This window comes from Lissotriton helveticus, chromosome 7, assembly GCF_964261635.1.
Source record: "Lissotriton helveticus chromosome 7, aLisHel1.1, whole genome shotgun sequence".
NCBI lineage: Eukaryota > Metazoa > Chordata > Amphibia > Caudata > Salamandridae > Lissotriton > Lissotriton helveticus.
Window position 1 is genome coordinate 15,104,486 of NC_136068.1, and position 18,529 is coordinate 15,123,014.

The 18,529-nt window shown below is 46.6% G+C and overlaps 1 pseudogene; it reads right to left on the bottom strand.

The window, feature by feature from the left end:
- LOC144767907 (uncharacterized) overlaps positions 1-18,529 on the bottom strand; it is an 80,662-nt pseudogene that overhangs the window by 10,346 nt on the left and 51,787 nt on the right.

Consider the following 18,529-nt stretch of genomic DNA (forward strand, 5'->3'; position numbering starts at 1 on the left):
ATATTGCTCTTGTCTAGTGCGTAATTTGATTGAGTCACAGCTAGGTGTTTATAGCGGGTCAGTGCAGTGCAAGTTTCTCTCAGTGGGGCAGTATGGTGTTCAGTGGGGGAGAGGATGTGACACTATGGTCAGAGCTGCTGACTTTGGAACTGGGGAACCAGGTTCAGCCTTTATGGCCAGACCACTCCCCCTGAGTGAGCACATTCCCATGCTAGACGTTAGAAGGCCTTCAAGACTTTAGAAGCCCTGGTGTCTTAGCACCAGCAGGTGGCCCCTAGTGGTGGCAAGTGTGGGTTAACGTTGAAGAAATCTGCCGCTAAAGCAGCGATAATGGGCTTTGTAATATGCTCTATGGAATTCCAATTGAAGCCCCTGTTAGCTGTCCTTCACATCTAACATGGGCTTCAATTGGAATTCCATAGAGCATATTATCAAGCCTATTATCGCCACTAAAGCGGTGATAATCTTATTGCCTGTCTTGATAATATGCCCCATGGTGTTTTGCCTAGTGGAAGTTTTGTCTCACGGAAAGGAAGCGCAGAGGGTTAATGTGCCTGCTGCTAAGAAGCTGTACCATGCAGATCACAAAGTGCACACAATGTAAATAGGTCAGTGGGTTACTGCTTTGGTCAGAGAGACCCTATTGTTACTTGCAGTTAATAAGGTAAAATCCTAACATAGAACATTGAGCTGTAAACTCTCATGTAAGAGCTGCAGGCAAACTGCAAGGTATAAATTAGAGGGTTATGTTTTTCTCCCAGTCTTTCATTATCCTAATGTTGCAAAAAAGGATTCATTTGGGTAGAAATCAATTCTGATTATTAAAAAGATCCCCCAACCATGGTATTACATTTTAAATTCTGAGTTTGTGTTTCTCCAGACCAATCACTATTATACTATGCTGCCTACTAGAATGTTTGTTGTGTGTGTCCTACACCTTGTAGTCCTTTGTCTTATTTCCTATATAGTGATTTACACACGTATGATTGATTGTCTCTGAGTAATTTGTGTGATGTAAAGTGCTCTGACACCCTACACTGGTATTAGTGGTGCTGTAAATGTTCTGATACTTTATTATTTTTACATTCTTACACATGCTAACAGTCTCTGCAAAGATTTTTCCTTATTAGAATCAGTGGAACTTACAACTGCACAGGGCAAAATGTGACCAGTCAACCTTTGCGAGGGCCCTCCACTTCACAGCAGCACAAGTCACATTTTTTTTGTAACTTTTGATCAGTTTCAGCTATAATCAATTTATTAGTTAAAATCGCGAGATTATGCAGCAGATGATGAATTATGTGGCAAATATGGCAGAAAAATTGCGAACTAGAATACTTTGCTATTTATGCTTGAAGTGCTCTTGTGGAAAAAGGGAGGAGAAGTGCTGACGACAGAGAAGCCATGGCTGAGAGACAAATGGCTTGCGATTCCACTTTTAAGGATATTTGGGAGATTCTGTGATTGGAAACATATTTATCTTCGTGAATGTATTTTAATGTCAATAACTCATATTAAACCTTAAATAAACACGTGTATCCATTGGTTACATTAAATATATGTAATAAGCTGTAACCGGTTTGTGAAAGGGGAAACAAATATTAAAAATTGGGATATTCTGCTGTTTCTGGTATACCTCTGACTGCGCCCACTGACCCAATCCACAGTTTATTCCCGCCCTCTGATTCTCCGTCCATAGTTCCCCAACTTTTTTTCTCCCACTTCAACCACTGCTGCAGCCTGTGCTTGGCTACATGTCTGTTATATGTACATACATCTTTATGGTATGAACCCCTTCTTGGCTCCCGACATCACCATAGCCATCCCTGACGGCTACAAGATCACCCGCAGGGATTGCACCAACGGACCGGGAGGAGGAATCGCCATCTTTCAGAGAAACACCCTTAGAATCTCTCCCAGCTCCAACGACACGCTTCTCACCACCGAACACCTGCCCTTCCAGATCCACACTGACCCCAACACCACCCTCAGAGGAACCCTCATCTACAGACCAGCCGCCCCCCCGGCCGCGGTTCAGCGCTCCATCGCTCCATCGCTCCATCGCCGACTTCGTCAGCACGCACTCCCTTGCGTCCATGGACTACATCTTCCTTGGAGACCTAAACTTCCAGCTTGAGAACACCAACACTAGCAACTCCACCACCCTGCTCGCCAACCTCGCCAACCTCGGACTCAAACAGCTCATCACTACTCCCACCCACTCCGCCGGACACACGCTTTACCCCATCGTCTCAGCCAGCAACCACTTCACCTTCAGCCACAACACAAACTTCACTGGACTGACCACCGCTGCGTCCACTTCACCTTCGAGAAGCCCACCATTCACCACCACACACAACGAGCCCTTCACTGCAGCTGGAGCAAAGTCACCGAAGACCAGCTAGCCACCACCCTCCCCCGAAACCCACCTACGGACACTACTGACACCAACTCCATCGCCCTCAAACTCAGGCAATGTATCAATGACTGCGCCAACACTCTTGCCCCAATCAAGAAGCCCTCGAACAGAAGCACCGACAGAAAAGCCATCTGGTTCACCGCCGACCTCCAAGCATCCAAACAGGCCTGCCGTAGGCTTGACAAGAACTGGCACCACGAACAGACTCCAGACAGCAACTCAGCATACAAGAGCGCCATCCGCAGACACCACCAACTCCTCCGTACCGCCAAAAGGACCTCCTTCAAAGAGCGCATGACAACAAGGCACACAACAGCAAAGAGCTCTTCAAGATAGTGAAGGAACTCTCCAACCCTAGCTCCAACGACATCCCGCCTTCACAAGACCTCTGCGACTCTCTAGCCACCTACTTCCACTGCAAGATCGCAGACATCCATGACAGCTTCAGCAACCAGGCCCCTCCGACAGACACAGACACCTCAGACGCACTGCCCCACAGCCACCCCGCCATCGACCCCCTGCTCTCCTGGACCCACGTCAACGACGAAGACACCATCAAAATCATGAACACCATTCAGCATCCGACCACTATCCGCACCACATCTTCAACAAAGCAAGCTCCACAATTGCACCCCATCTCTGCAAGATCATCAACAGCTCCTTCGAGACAGCCACCTTCCCGGAGAGCTGGGAGCACGCCGAGATCAACACCGTAATCAAGAAATCCAAAGCTGACTCCAGGGACCGCAAGAACTTCCGTCCTATCTCCCTCCACCCGTTCCCGGTGAAAGGCATTGAGAAGATCATCAACAGGCAACTGACCTCCTTCCTCGAAAATAACAACATCCGGGACCCGTCCCAATCTGGATTGCGCAGCAACCACAGCACCGAAATAGCCCTCATCGCCGCAACCGAAGACATCAGGGCCATGATGGACAACAGAGAAACTGCGGCCCTCATGCTCCTGGACCTTTCGGCCGCCTTCGACACCGTCTGCCACCACACCCTACACACACGCCTCCACAACGCAGGAACCCATGACAAAGCTCTGGACTGGACCATCTGCTTCCTCTCCGGCAGAACCCAGAGTGCCCGCCTCCCCCCTTTCCACTGTAAACGCAACAAGATCATCTGCGGCATACCCCAAGGATCGTCCCTCAGCCCGACACTCTTCAACATCTACATGGCTCCGTCTGCCAACATCGCCAAATCACACAACTCGACATTGTCTCCTAAACCCGCGAACCCCCAGCTGATCCTCTCCCTCACCAAGGATCCTACCACCTCCAAATCCAACCTCCACGAAGGAATGAAGGGCATCGCCGAATGGATGACAATCAGCCACCTGAAATTGAACTCGGACAAAACGGAGGTCCTCATCATTGGATCCACCCCCTCTGCCTGGGACAACTCATAGTGGCGGGCCGCACTGGGAGCTGCACCGATGCCCACCAACCATGCACACAACCTGGGAGTCATCCTAGACTCCGCATTGTCAATGACCCAGCAAGTGAACGCCGTCTCCTCCTCCTGCTTCAACACCCTCTGCATGCTCCGCAAGGTCTACAGATCGATCCCCACCGGTGCCAGAAGGACAGTCACGCAGGCCCTTATCACCAGCAAACTCGACTACGGCAATGCTCTCTACGCAGGAACATCAGCCAAACTCCAGAAATGACTGCAACGCATACAGAACACCTCTGCACGCCTCATCCTTGACATCCCCCGCCACAACCACATCACATCCCCCCTAAAAGACCTACACTGGCTTCCCGTCAACAAGAGGATCACCTTCAAGCTCCTCACCCACGCTCACAAAGCCCTTCACAACACCGGACCAGTGTACCTCAATGAACGGTTCACCTTCTACACCCCGACCCGCCTGCTTCACTCCGCTGACCTCGCCCTCACAACCATCCCCCGCATCTGTCGAGCAACTGCCAGCGGCAGGTCGTTCTCCCACCTCGCCGCCAAAACCTGGAAGACCTTCCCTATCTGCCTTCGACACACCCAGGACTCGCTGGCCTTCAGGAGACTCCTCAAGACCTGGCTGTTCGAGCAGTAGCAGCACTCCTCCCCCCCAAGCGCCTTGAGACCCTCATGGGTGAGTTGTGCGCTCTACAAATGTAATGATTGATTGATTGATTGGTAAGAATATGTGTTACTTTTTGGGGAGTTTATGAGTAGGATCTTGGTTACCGACTGTACATATGTATTAATAGACTTATTATAATGCACTCACTGCAGGCTGTGCTTGGTTTCCTTTCTTCACGTTCTCATAGTTTACTGCAGATTCATAGATGGCTCTGGGGATACAGCCTGGGGTTGCACCTGAAATAAAAGACCACATTATATTGCACCTGATTTTTCACTGCTTTATACTTTGAAATGGGACTTTGAATAGACTCTTACCATTTGCTTTCCTTGCGCGTCTCTCATAGAAGAGAACCACACCAAGGACAGCGACAACAGCACCGAGGAGCATCCCTGAAGCCACCGCCAGGGTGACCCACCAGCTAGAACAGGAGGCATCTGAAGCAGGAGGAGCCCCTGAAGAAGAGAGACAACCTGTGAGTGTCAGGCTCGTCCGGCTCTTGGCAGGTGCAGGAAGAACGTAGAAAAAAAGAACAAAAGGAGTAGAGAGAAAAAGGCCTAAGAGAGTCTTTAAACACACCAGTATTTTTGATTAAAGGTCCTGAACTGGTTATCGTCACTCCTCAACAGCAGTATATGATTTGTCAAAATGTGATTGTTGAAACGGTTTTAGGATTTGCATTATTATTGAAAATGTTTCTGAATAATGAATTTAATAATGGATCCAATCTGGTAATAAAAACCTCACATGAACACAATTGAATTTGTTTTAAAATAATGTATAGCAGTGTGTTTATTAATGTACTTTTGTTGCCACATTTTGATGAAATGTCCATTTTATTTAATATGGATGTAGTTTTCTGCTCACTCCTATTAATTGCCCCCGCCCAACCTGTTGTATATGTGTATCTTTCCCTATGCAGCTTTGCACCTGAACACTAAATTATGTCATTGTACATTTCCTAAATATGCATGAATTGTGAATAAACTTTCTAGTGTTTCTAATGTTACAAATGCCCAAGGTCCCTCCACTGAAGTTCCATTACTGGGCTCTTCCGCTGGTGCATAGTCCATTGTTCATTAGTGGGCTTAGCGCTCTTCCACTGGTGCATAGTACATTGTCCATTAGTGGGCTTAGCGCTCTTCCACTGGTGCATAGTACATTGTCCATTACTAGGCTTAGTGCTCTTTCACTGGTGCATAGTTCATTGTTCATTACTGGGCTTAGCGCTCTTCCGCTAGTGCATAGTCCATTGTTCATTACTGGGCTCTCCCACTGGTGCATAGTCCATTGTCCATTACTGGGCTTAGAGCTCTTCCACTGGTGCATAGTCCATTGTCCATTACTGGGCTCAGCACTCTTCCGCTGGTGCATAGTCCATTGTCCGTTAATGGGCTTAGCGCTCTTCCACTGGTGCATCGTCCATTGTCCAATACTGGGCTCAGCACTCTTCCGCTGGTGCATAGTTCATTGTCCATTACTGGGCTTAGCTCTCTTCTGCTGGTGCATAGTCCATTGTCAGTTACTGGGCTTAGCCTATCCCACTGGTGCATAGTACATTGTTCATGACTGGGCTTAGCGCTCTTCCACTGGTGCATAGTCCATTGTCCATTACTGTGCTGAGCATTCTTCCACTAGTGCATAGTCCATTGTCCATTACTGGGCTTAGCGCTCTTCCACTGGTGCATAGTCCATTGCATTATTCCACTAGTGCATAGTCCATTGTCCATTACTGGACTTAGAACTCTTCTGCTGGGGCATGGTCTATTGTCCATTACTGGGCTAACCTTTCTTCCACTGGTGCATAGTATATTGTCTATTAGTGGGCTTATCGCTCTGCCACTGGTGCGTAATCCATTGTCCATTACTGGGCTTAGCACTCTTCCAATGTGCAAAGTTCACTGTCCATTACTGTACTCAGCGCTCTTCCGCTGGTGCACAGTCCATTGCCCATTACTGTGCTCATCGCTCTTCCCCTCGTGCATAGTCCATTGTTCATTACTGGGCTTAGCGCTCTTCCACTGGTGCACAGTCCATTGTCCATTTCTGTGCTCATCGCTCTTCCACTCGTGCATAGTCCATTGTTCATTACTGGGTTTAGAACTCTTCCACTGGTGCATAGTCCATTGTCTATTACTGGGCTCAGCGCTCTTCCACTGGTGAATAGTCCATTGTCTATTACTGGGCTTAGCGCTCTTCCACTGGTGCCCAGTCCATTGTTCATTACTGGGCTCATCGCTCTCTCACTGGTACATAGTCCATTGTCCATTACTGGGCGAAGTGCTGTTACGCTGGTGCATAGTCGATTGTCCATTACTGGGCTTAGCTCTCTTCCACTGGTGCACAGTCCATTGTCCAATTACTGGGCAAAGCGCCCTTTCGCTGGTGCATAGTCGATTGTCCATTATTGGGCTTAGTGCTCTTCCGTTGGTGCATAGTTAATTGTTTATTAGTGGGCTCAGGGCTCTTCCACTGGTGAATAGTTCTTTGTCTATTACTGGGCTTAGCGCTCTACTACTGGTGCCCAGTCCATTGTTCATTACTGGGCTCATCGCTCTCTCACTGGTACATAGTCCATTGTCCATTACTGGGTGAAGTGCTGTTACGCTGGTGCATAGTCGATTGTCCATTACTGGGCTTAGCTCTCTTCCACTGGTGCACAGTCCATTGTCCAATTACTGGGCAAAGCGCCCTTTCGCTGGTGCATAGTCGATTGTCCATTATTGGGCTTAGTGCTCTTCCGTTGGGGCATAGTTAGTTGTTTATTAGTGGGCTCAGGGCTCTTCCACTGGTGAATAGTCCATTGTTCATTACTGGGCTTAGCTCTCTTCCACTGGTGCACAGTCCATTGTCCAATTACTGGGCGAAGCGCTGTTACGCTGGTGCATAGTCGATTGTCCATTACTGGGCTTAGCGCTCTTCCGCTGGTGCATAGTTCCTGTTTATTAGTGGGCTCAGGGCTCTTCCACTGGTACATAGTCCATGTCCATTACTTGGCTTAGGGCCACTAATGCATGGCACTTTAAGTTAACAAACCCCCGTCAAATGATACAACAACGACAGTTCTGCAATTTGGACGGTAGGGATAAGCAAACAGTACCTTAATCCACAGTACTTAGTCCTCTGTGGGTGGCCGGTGAGAGTGTAGCTCGTCCCTCGCTGCGGGAGAGCTGTTCGGTATTTAAAGGGCCTCCTGACCCAGGTGAGCATCGTTGGAGGCAGGCAGAAGAGCCGCAGGGTGCACTGGGACCAGTAGTCCTGGTCCCCCATTGAAACATGGCTATAGGGGAGAGGGAGCAGGTACCTTAGGAGCAGTGGTAGTTGAAGTTTTCTTGGCCTTTGGACAATCAACATCCCTTGTCCAATGGTTCTTTACTTTACATAAATAACACAATGTTTTTTTTTTGTTTTTGGGACTCCAGATGCAGGTTTTTGGGGCCCTTCTGAAGATTTGGTTTTGTCTTTACACTTGTCTCTACCTTTATTCCTGGGTTTAGAAGAATCTTGTTCCTTCTGGTCACCTCAATTACCATGGCTTTTCTGCTTGACTTTGGTGCATACCCATTTGTCTGCCTTGTTTCCCGGTTCTTGGAAAGAGGTCAGAGTTCACCAGGTACTGTTGCAGTAGTTGGTTCTGACAGTTATTAAGGATATGCTCCCTCATTATCAAATTGTACAATCCTTCATAGTCCTTTACCTTGCTTCCATGAAGCCAGCCTTCCTGAGCCTTATTAGCACTGTCTACAAAGTCTACCCAGTCCTGGGTGTGTGCTTCTGGCTTTCTCTGAACGTAGTCCTATACGGTTCAGTGGTTAATCCAACCCCATCTATGAGAGCACTCTTCAGTACTGAGTAATTGTCAGCATCTTCTTCTTTAACAGCAAGGAGCATATCTCTACCTTTGTTAGCAAAGGAGAGCCACATGATTGCTGCCCACTGCTCTTGAGGGAGCCTCTGAACCTTGCAGTCCATCTCCAAAGCAGTGATCCATTTATGGATATCATCCCCCTCCTGGTAAGGAGGAACTATCCAGCTCAGGTTCCTATTGTCAAAAGAACTTTCTCTGAATCTAGGGACACTGTTGCTGCCACCATTGGAATGAAGTCCCAATTTCTTCCTAGTCTTCTGTTCTTCCAGGGACTCTTTTTTAAGGGACAACGGCTCTTGTCTGAGCCTAGCTTTCTCAAGTTTGAGCGTTTGGTATTCCCTTTCCAAAGAGTTGTCCTCCTACTAGATATCGAGGTCCCTATGGAAGTGCCTGAAGCATTGGATTCTATAGAGAAGGACCGAGACCGCCTTGGTCAGTTCTGAACCCTCCCAGGGGGAGCAAAGGGAATGTCCTATTTGCTTTCCGCACTATTCACCTATTCCATGAGGGGTCAAAGGGTAGCAGGTTGGGCTCATTTGATTCCACGTGCTCATACTCTGAATTGAGGTCACTAGGGGAGCCAATGGTGATCCCTCTTCAAGAGTATCTCCACCCATGAGCCTGTTAATCTGCCTCTCCTGGATATTTGTCATCCTGGTGAAGCAATTCAAAGAGCAGCTTCATGGTAGGATTGCAACGTGTTTTTATCTTCCTAAGGCTACACAGGGTCCTTTGCTTCTGGAACTTTAGACCACTGTACTTAGTAGACTTGGGTACACTGGTCTCCCAACTAAAGACATGGCTCTGGGTGTAGTGAGGTGTTGCACCTACTTACCCTCTTGGAAGCTAAACCCCCTGAGGTTGGAGAAAGGGTTGTGCCAGACTTTTAACTACTCAACTCTAAGTTCAGTAGCATTTACTAATTCTAAGCTGTATTATATGTGCTTAATATTTAGTGATTGTTTTTCAATTAATCCACACCAAGATTAGCTGGAAAAACAATGCAGTCTTGAATCTCAATCGCTGCAGACTAATATAGGAGGCTGGCTTAGTATATGGTGCTCACTTACTGAAGCACTAATCCTTACTACCCTTACGGTGATTTTAGTGGTCTTAGACAACCTTAGAAAGTTCTTTAAATGTAGTTTTGGAGAATAGCCTCCAGGCTTAGTCCAGAAGGAGTGTAAAGCAGCTTGTTTTACCAGAAAGCAATCTTACTTGTATGGATTAAATTAAAAAGAACCACACAATGGATTTATAAAAATTGATATTTCTTATAAGATACTCACTAACACATACAAACATCTCTAACTCAGAGAATTACACAATGCACACAATTTTTTGCAAATAAAACAGGTGTGTTGCACGAATACACAGTGGTGGCCAGGGGGAGACCAATCCATGTACTAAAATAGTGGGATGCCAACCATGACTCAAGTCATGACTATACCCCGAAGATGTAGAAGTGCTGGGGACACAAGGTAAGTAACCAGGAACCCCACAGATGTTGGTGCAGTGTGGGAACATGCCTGCATGCTCCATTCAAGTAAATGGGTGAGTCACGGTTGCAATTTTAAAGAAGGACCTTTCACAGCGGGCCATGAAGAATCCCAATGGAAGACCAAATGTTGAGGAGCCACCCAACCCATGGATACCCTAAGAACCAGGACAGCTACATTGGGGAAGACGGGTGCATAGGTGCGAAGTGGAGTCGAAACCGCCGTCAAACTCGGTGGAGGACTTCAGGAAGATGCCGCTGGAAAAGAAGGGTAAAGTGCCCAGTGGAACCCAAAGGTGGATCCATGATGAGAAATACCTGCAAGCAGAGGGGACAGAGTTCATGCCACTCAGAAGTGACCAGGAGGCATGGATGACAAATGCGCACCGATATCAGGTGTTGCAGGAGAGTTGACAGTGACCTTGGAGCTGCAGCTGTGTGGACCAGGCAATGCTGTGGAAGACCAGGAGCTGTTCACAAGCTGACCCCCGTCATGTCGAGAGTTGAGGGGTTGGTGTCAGTCTGGAACACCAACAAGCCATGGCAACTGCAAACAACATGGCAAGCAAAATAAGGTGCAGTGCGGGATCAGCAAGGTCCAAGAGACTCACAACAAGCAGGGGAGTCAGAGTAGGCTCGGAGCAATCCGGGGATCCCACTGGAGTCAGAGAAGACCATCAAGAGGACCCACAGGACGGAGGCACTGGAGTCGCAAGAAGACCTCGAGAAGTTTGATAAAGACACAGGTCCACTGTGCAAGAGATATGGTGAGGAGGTATATCTTGGTCACAGGAGATGATTGAGTTTGAGGCTACTTGGAGCCCAAAGATCTCTGAGGAAGAGAGCCAATAAGCATTTAATATGACAAGTTAACGTGGTGCACATTGGTTCTTTTCCTGCGGTTCCAACGAGGGATACTGGCCTCAAACTCAGTGAGAAGACAGTGCAGGCCTTCACGGAGTTGAAGAACCACCACCTGTGTTGCTGAGCCTTTCTGAGGGTGTAGCACGGTTACAACGAATTTTTTACAACGCACTACCATTACATCGCAACTTTTACCACGCAAACCATTACAACGCAATGCGCTGGGGGGCGCTCTAGGATAGGGAATGTATTTAATATACTATCCAACACCTTCCCTGCTATCCACGGGGACTGGAGTTGGAATAGTAAATTAAATAATTCACTATCCAGCGCCTAAAAGCATTATGCGTTGTAATGGACTGCGTGGTAAAAACCTCGTTGTAAAGGCATGCGTGGTAAAAGCATGCGTTGTAGTGACACCAATCCCTTTCTGAGTCCCAGGATCAGCAGACTGGTCAGCTTTGTTGCAGTGCCTGCAGGGAAGTGACTCCTTCACTTCAAGGGAGATTCCTTCAGGTGTCTTGGATGTCCACGGGCCTTGGGAGGAACCTGTTTGAAGCACAGGCACAGACTTTGCAGCAGAGACCAGGACCAGCATTAGTCTTCCCAGTTTCAGTCTTGGTGCCAAGAGTAAAGTTTGAGGATGTCCAGAGTGCCCAGATGGTCATAGCAGAAGTAGTGTCAGATCTGGATCTTGTCCCACAACAAGTCTAGGGACTCACCCACAGGTAAACCCTTAAGTACCCTAAGGAAAGGGTTAGGACGATTTAGGTGTCCCTCCCAGAGGAGGGGCTGGACTGTGGGGAGGGTACTCCCATGTCCATTGTCAAGTTTCACACCAGAGTGGGAGTAAACGGCTCTCAGAACTGGTTTGAACTGGAGTATGCAAGGAGGGCATCAAGTGTGCTCTTCAAGCAGTCTCTGTGGTGCTGGTATGTATCCCCACCCTGCCCCAACACACTAAACCCCATCTGGGAGGTGGTCACACCTCCATGCAACAGGACATATATTCTTTTGCCTTCCCCTGCTCAAGCTTTGCTCAGCAGCACAAGGGCAGAAACATGTCTCTGGTTGCTGTCTGGTTCTGGAAGACTGATACCGGGATCACTTAGGCCTCACGGAGGAGCTTTATAGTGCCTAAATTCATAAATCCCACACCGTTCACGGTGTGGGAGGTATGATTCCAACATGTTTGATACCAAATATGACAGGGTTCATTACAGCCAGTTTAGAGATGGTAATCGCGTAATGACGCTTGGCCAATCTATATATCATAATGGCTGATGCACTTACAACCCGGGAAAATGGACTACAAAATTTGTAGCAGTGTCCAGCTCATGCAGCCGCACCCTCACACTTAGAATCGAGCACCCTACCTGCAGGATTAAAAGGACTGCTTTAGGGGTGACTTATAGGTTTTAAGTGCAGTGACTTCAGATATAGAGAAACCTATATCTACCATAAGTGGTGCTAGCTAGGGGGGCAAGATCAGACAGCAAAGGGGTTGATTGCTCTGAAATTGTGTATAAAACTGAGTTTTTTTAGGTGAGCCAGAAGACATTCCTGTCTAGTAGGGGCTATGTCTATTTATTGGGAGACCTTTCCTTTTCTGCCGGAGATGCTGTTGGTTTCCTTTGTGATTATGTCAATTATAATGAGATGACTTTCCTTTTCCACCAAGGACTCTGTCCTTTCCACTTATAATGTAGCTGTTCATTTGGGACTTAGAATAATTGGATCTGACTATGTATTATGCATTTGAGACTTCACAGCATATTTTGCATTACTCTGTACCCCTTGATTTTGAGATTAGGTAATACAACCCTTTAACTAATTCAGATCTAGAACTCAGTTACTGAATGTTGCCAGAATTATTTATACTCAGCTAAACTAATGTTAGGTCTGATAATGAGGATGAGGTTCTTTATTGATAGATTGAGGATTGAAGCGGAACCGCTAAAGGTAACATTTGGGGTGGTCTGAGTTTCAGAGTGCCTACATTTTGGGGTTTGGGTTGCTGCTCCCCATACTAACAGGTCCATCTCAGTGCTTGTCAGTCACCAAAGGAGACATGAAGTTCATGTTTCACTCATGACAATCACCTATAATCTGCAACACACAACCCTTGTTACACAAGAAATTCACACCAAACTTCACTCTGACTTACCTCTCTCAGGAATGGAGGCGATCATCGGGGTGGAGGTCCGGATCTTATTTCCACCAGCTTCTGGCGCTACAAAGCAATCAGAAATTCAATCTATGAATCCTTTGACCACTTAATTGTGAAGTGCATCACCAGGCCCTCTAATTTCTTATCCTTGGAAGCAATTTCCCTGCTCCACAAAAACCATTCCTCCGTCAGTCATTTTTGGCCCAACTAAAGGTTCTAGCCTCTATCCAACCTAACAGTTCTGATTAACATCTGCGACAGTTCTGTCAATGACATTATGAAAACCTTTTTCAACAAGTAATCATATATAAGGAGACATTAAAGTTCAGGCATATAGTTTGTCACACAAGGGGGTCACAGTGGGTCCCATCACCAATCATCTACTGTGCCAGCACCAGCTTCTGCAAGACGGTGTCATTATCTGCTCACCTGGGAAATTAATGTTTTTTTTTTTAAAAACATACTTCTTCATCCGCTTGTTCAAATTGCCTCAACTGCAAATTTTCATCATAAGAGAACTTGTCCTGGATTGTTGCCAAGTGACTATAGGTATGAATTTATTGCCCGTCTCCCTAGAACAATCTCAATGACAGACCAGAGTGTGTCCTAATAAGCCAAACTCTGGTGAGACAATCCTTGTATCTAAAATGTCTATTTTCATGTTATCTATCAGATTCTGAATCTTTTGCCAACTCGTGTTGGCAAGAAATAATAAATAAAGACTATGCTTGTGCTTGGAGATCCTATTTAACGGAGAGCCGAAACACCTTTAAGTTCCCGTCTTTGGAACACTTGGATAGAAACAACATTGATTTAAAGCAGATGTTAAATCAATCAGCTATTTTTTTATCGTTTTTATTGGATAAGGAGGTGATTGCAAAAAAAGGCATGCTTGGTTGGTTATTTAATGGTATAATAAAACCAAGCCTCAACCCTATTTAACCTCCAATTTAAAACCGGTTTTAAGGGATAGATATCTTATGTTAAGATTTGGTCGCTATCCAACAAAGGATTGGACTCCAGGATGGGTACAACATTGGCAAACACAAAATTGCAGATTATGTGGTTGTGTCAATGAAACGCTATTGCATATTGTATGTATTTGCTCTAGATTGCGACAAGAGAGACAAACACTGTTAAAACTCATTTGTAAGGAAATAGGAGTGATAAAGTACCGCCAAGCATTACATTGTGCCTCTGAGGGCATACCACCGCTTTAACAACCCATTTTGTTAAGTTCATCCTTATAGCTGAGAAGAAACTGACCCAGGCTGATGTTTTGCCTGTGTTACAGGAATAATAAATGGTTTTATTAATAACTTTGTTGTTGTATTAGTATAGCTATTGCACCGGTGTAAGATGGGTGTCAGTTAAGGTAAACCCTTACTGTTTGTAATTAGTAAAGCTCATTACAACTAGATATTAAAGCTGGCCGATCTACCCAAAAGTAGTCAAAAGTTATAATCCTAAATTGCTCCTTTAAAAAAACAAGCATTGGAAATGCAATAGGTCTCGCAGCATTAGAGTTAGTGCTTTTAGAATTGTTTATGGGTTTTTTTTTTAAATCTTTAGCATTTTTGTTTCCTGTAGGCAATGCTAAAGAATTACAAAGAAAAAAAGCCATAAACAAATCTAAAAGCTCTAACTCAAATGCTCCGAGACCTATTGCACTGTGTGAGGGTGAGGGGTTGAGGGTGAGTGAGGGTGAGGGTGAGTGAGGGTGAGTGAGAGTGAGGGTGAGTGAGGGTGAGGGTGGGTGAGGGTGAGTGAGGGTGAGTGAGGGGTTGAGGGTGAGTGAGAGTGAGGGTGAGTGAGGGTGAGTGAGAGTGAGGGTGAGTGAGGGTGAGTGAGGGTGAGGGTGAGTGAGGGTGAGTGTGAGTTAGGGTGAGGGGTTGAGGGTGGGTGAGGGTGAGGGGTTGAGGGTGAGTGAGGGTGAGTGAGGGTGAGGGGTTGAGGGTGAGTGAGAGTGAGGGTGAGTGAGGGTGGGTGAGGGTGAGTGAGGGTGAGGGGTTGAGGTTGAGGTGTTGAGGGTGAGTGAGGGTGAGGGCGAGTGAGGTGTTGAGGGTGAGTGAGGGTGAGGGTGAGTGGTTGAGGGTGAGGATAGGTGAGGGGTTGAGGGTGAGTGAGGGTGAGGGTGAGTGAGTGTGATGCTGAGGGGTTGAGGGTGAGTGAGGGTGAGTGAGAGTGAGAGTGAGGGTGAGTGAGGGTTTGAGGGTGAAGGGTTGAGGGTAAGTGAGGGTGAGAGTGAGTGAGGGTGAGTGAGGGTGAGGGGTTGAGGGTGAGTGAGGGTGAGGCGTTGAGGGTGAGTGAGGGTGAGTGTGAGTGAGGGTGAGGGGTTGAGGGTGAGTGAGGGTGAGTGAGGGTGAGGGGTTGAGGGTGAGTGAGGGTGAGTGAGGGTGAGTGTGGGTGAGGGTGAGTGAGGGTGAGGGTGAGTGAGGGTGAGGGGTTGAGGGTGAGTGAGGGTGAGGGTGAGTGAGGGTGTGTGAGGATGAGGGGGTGAGGATGTGAAGGCGCGTTTGGCAGTGTATGTTTTAACGCTCGGAATATCATAATGAACCCAGACATGACAGTCTCCAGCCAACAGCTGTAAATAGTTAGTCAAGTAAGCTCCAGTGGCCCTGCCAAAAGGGCGTGTTTTTTTCGTGTAAAGTTTCTTATGTTCTTGTGAGATAATCAGCCACCCTAAGTTCTAGGGCTCTGTGCAATGACAGAAGTTACAATTCTTGACCAGAGGCCCCAGTTGGCACACATGCAAATCAGAACCAAACTTTCCTCTAAAAGGAAACTCAATCCGCAACACAAGACCTGTAGTGCCGATAATGGTATGATACGGATATAGTGCTTTATACTTCCGATGGCGCTGAAGCTACATTAGAAATGTCACCGTGCGTAAGGAATTAGACTTAGCCATGCTGATTAACACCCAGCTATCATGCGGTATTGAAGGTCATGCTTTTGATACAAACTACTATTCTTGTACTCGTCTGTCCTGCTGGATCTGTTCCACGAGGAATAGAGTATTGCACTTGATGCCTTCCAGGAGACACGGAAACTTGCGTTGCGACAGCCACGCTGAGCCGGTTTTGTAAGGCAGCAAAGCCTTCAATGCTGCTGCCCAATTTGTAAGTGTCCAGTGATCGGGAAAGCCCGTGCTGCTAAAATGGCGACACCCCGCAGATTGCTCTCCAGATTGCTCTCCTGAAGCTGGCTGCCTGATGGAGTGGAGAGCGGGCGGGCAGAGAGAGTGAGGGGGCGGAGCGGGGGTGTGGGAGGAGTGCGGCTGGCTGCCTGATAGAGTGGAGAGCGGGCGGGCAGACACCACAGACAGTATGCGGTCAATAGGCTTGTGTGGTACCATCATTTTTCAGGGCTATAGGGTCAGGATGTGGTCCAAAGCACCAGAGGGCGGACAATAACTTGCGGACGATATCAACTCGCTGGACAATCGCACTGAACTGCCCACGTCATCTGTTTGTTTACCCAGCCTGTTTTGCAAACCTGCAAGTGACTGTGGTTGCAATGATCCGGGAAGGCGTCAGTCAGGGGAAGCAATTAGAAAACACAAATGCATTCTCTCCAAAGAGCGTGGGGAGAAAAGATGGCATTAAAAAAAAAGCTCTCGGCATTGCGTGGCGGGAGGGGGCGGGGGGAACGTCGAGTCGGAACAAAAAACAAGTGAAAGCGGGATGTAAGTAGGGGGGAGGAGAAGTCTGGGCAGGCAGGATGACTCAGGGGAGGGGGCGGAGCGGGGCAGAGCGGCATGTGGGTGTGAAGAAGCCGGGCCTTTGAAGTGAAGCTAAGCTTCACTTCAAAGGTGTCGGAGGAATGCGGGCGGCTGTGCACGCGCTTTTAAGCTCAATGCACATGCGCATTGAGCTTAAAAGTCACGGGCACTGCAAGGAATCGCCACGATTCCTTGCAAGTTAGATAAAGAGTCGATGAGCCCCTATAGTCTCGCTTGCAAGTGAAAGCGGGATGTAAGTAGGGGGGAGGAGAAGTCTGGGCAGGCAGGATGACTCAGGGGAGGGGGCGGAGCGGGGCAGAGCGGCATGTGGGTGTGAAGAAGCCGGGCCTTTGAAGTGAAGCTAAGCTTCACTTCAAAGGTGTCGGAGGAATGCGGGCGGCTGTGCACGCGCTTTTAAGCTCAATGCACATGCGCATTGAGCTTAAAAGTCACGGGCACTGCAAGGAATCGCCACGATTCCTTGCAAGTTAGATAAAGAGTCGATGAGCCCCTATAGTCTCGCTTGCTCGATGCGCATGCGCATCGACAGGCGAGACCTAAAAAGAAAATTGTAAGAAGGCAGGTACGTCGACAATTGAAACTTTTTACTGATATGTATTTGAATTTACCAACGAGTCCTCCTATGGATAGTTTCAGACATTTGTTCTGAAACATAGATTTCCTTGCATAAGACCCTAATAAAACGCTGTTGAATTTTGAGTAGAGACGCAGAGGCACCTTATAGAATAAGTTATTATTTAAAATGATTTTATATGATATGTGTCCGTATCAAGTACAGCTTGCTCAAAGGGATTGCACAGAGGTATTTTAATTACTTGGCTGGGCAAGGCGGATAAGATTGAAGGTATGGAACATTTTATTATTTTTATATAGAGTCATTACATAAATAAATGTAATTAAATGAACAAAATATTACTTTTATGATGTTTATGTGATGTCAGTGCTTCAGTACGGCATGTCATCGCTGAATTATCTTAAAATTTGTAATGCATCTGTTCCAAAACTCTTTTTGACGACTCTGTCTTAAGAGACCTTATGCTTCTACTCTCCATGATTGTAAAGATTTTTAATAATTGGTCAGTAAAGACTTACAAACTCGACTGATCCAAAGAATGCTCTCCATATTCACAATTCTCTGATTTTAAAATCTCACTCTACCATGTAATGCTCTCTTCAGATTCCAAGAAATCCTCCAACGAATCCTCCTCTTGTTAGTCAGCCCAGGACGCCCTCCTCTCTGGCAGATGACCACCACAAAGCATTAGACAATGCACTTAAATATCTAACAATCAAGTATTGAAGAGAACCAAACTGACACATGTGACCTTATTTCTTATCATTTCCTGAATCACAAAATCCTTTCCACCCCTCATAAATGACCTGAGAGTAGCCAACGTTGTGGAGAGACAGTCACTCTCCACTTTATTGTAGTGAATTTGACGTTATTATTCTGAAAGAAATTCATCAATTGTTGGAAACTTTTGAATTTAAAAAGGTTGATATTATATCTTAAACTTTGAGACATTATTACAGTAGGGTAATTAAACTTTGTCAAGAAGTCGCTTATTTCAAACAGTCAAAACACATTACTACATTACATTTGCCTTTTAATTGCCCACTCTTAGCATTGATACTCCAAATTTTCAATCCAATTCTAAATTATCTTTGTAAACATATGGTGAAGGAATATGTGGTGTATGTATTTATGCAACACATTTCTACCCAAGTGCAATGGAGAGTTGTTCACTGAGGAGTTAGAACATAAAACCTTGGAGGACAAATTATTTAAGATTATGTACACAGTTCTGCTGTTTCTACATTTTCATTTAACAAACTGATAGAGTCACTTTTCTTTTTTGAGTTTTGGAAG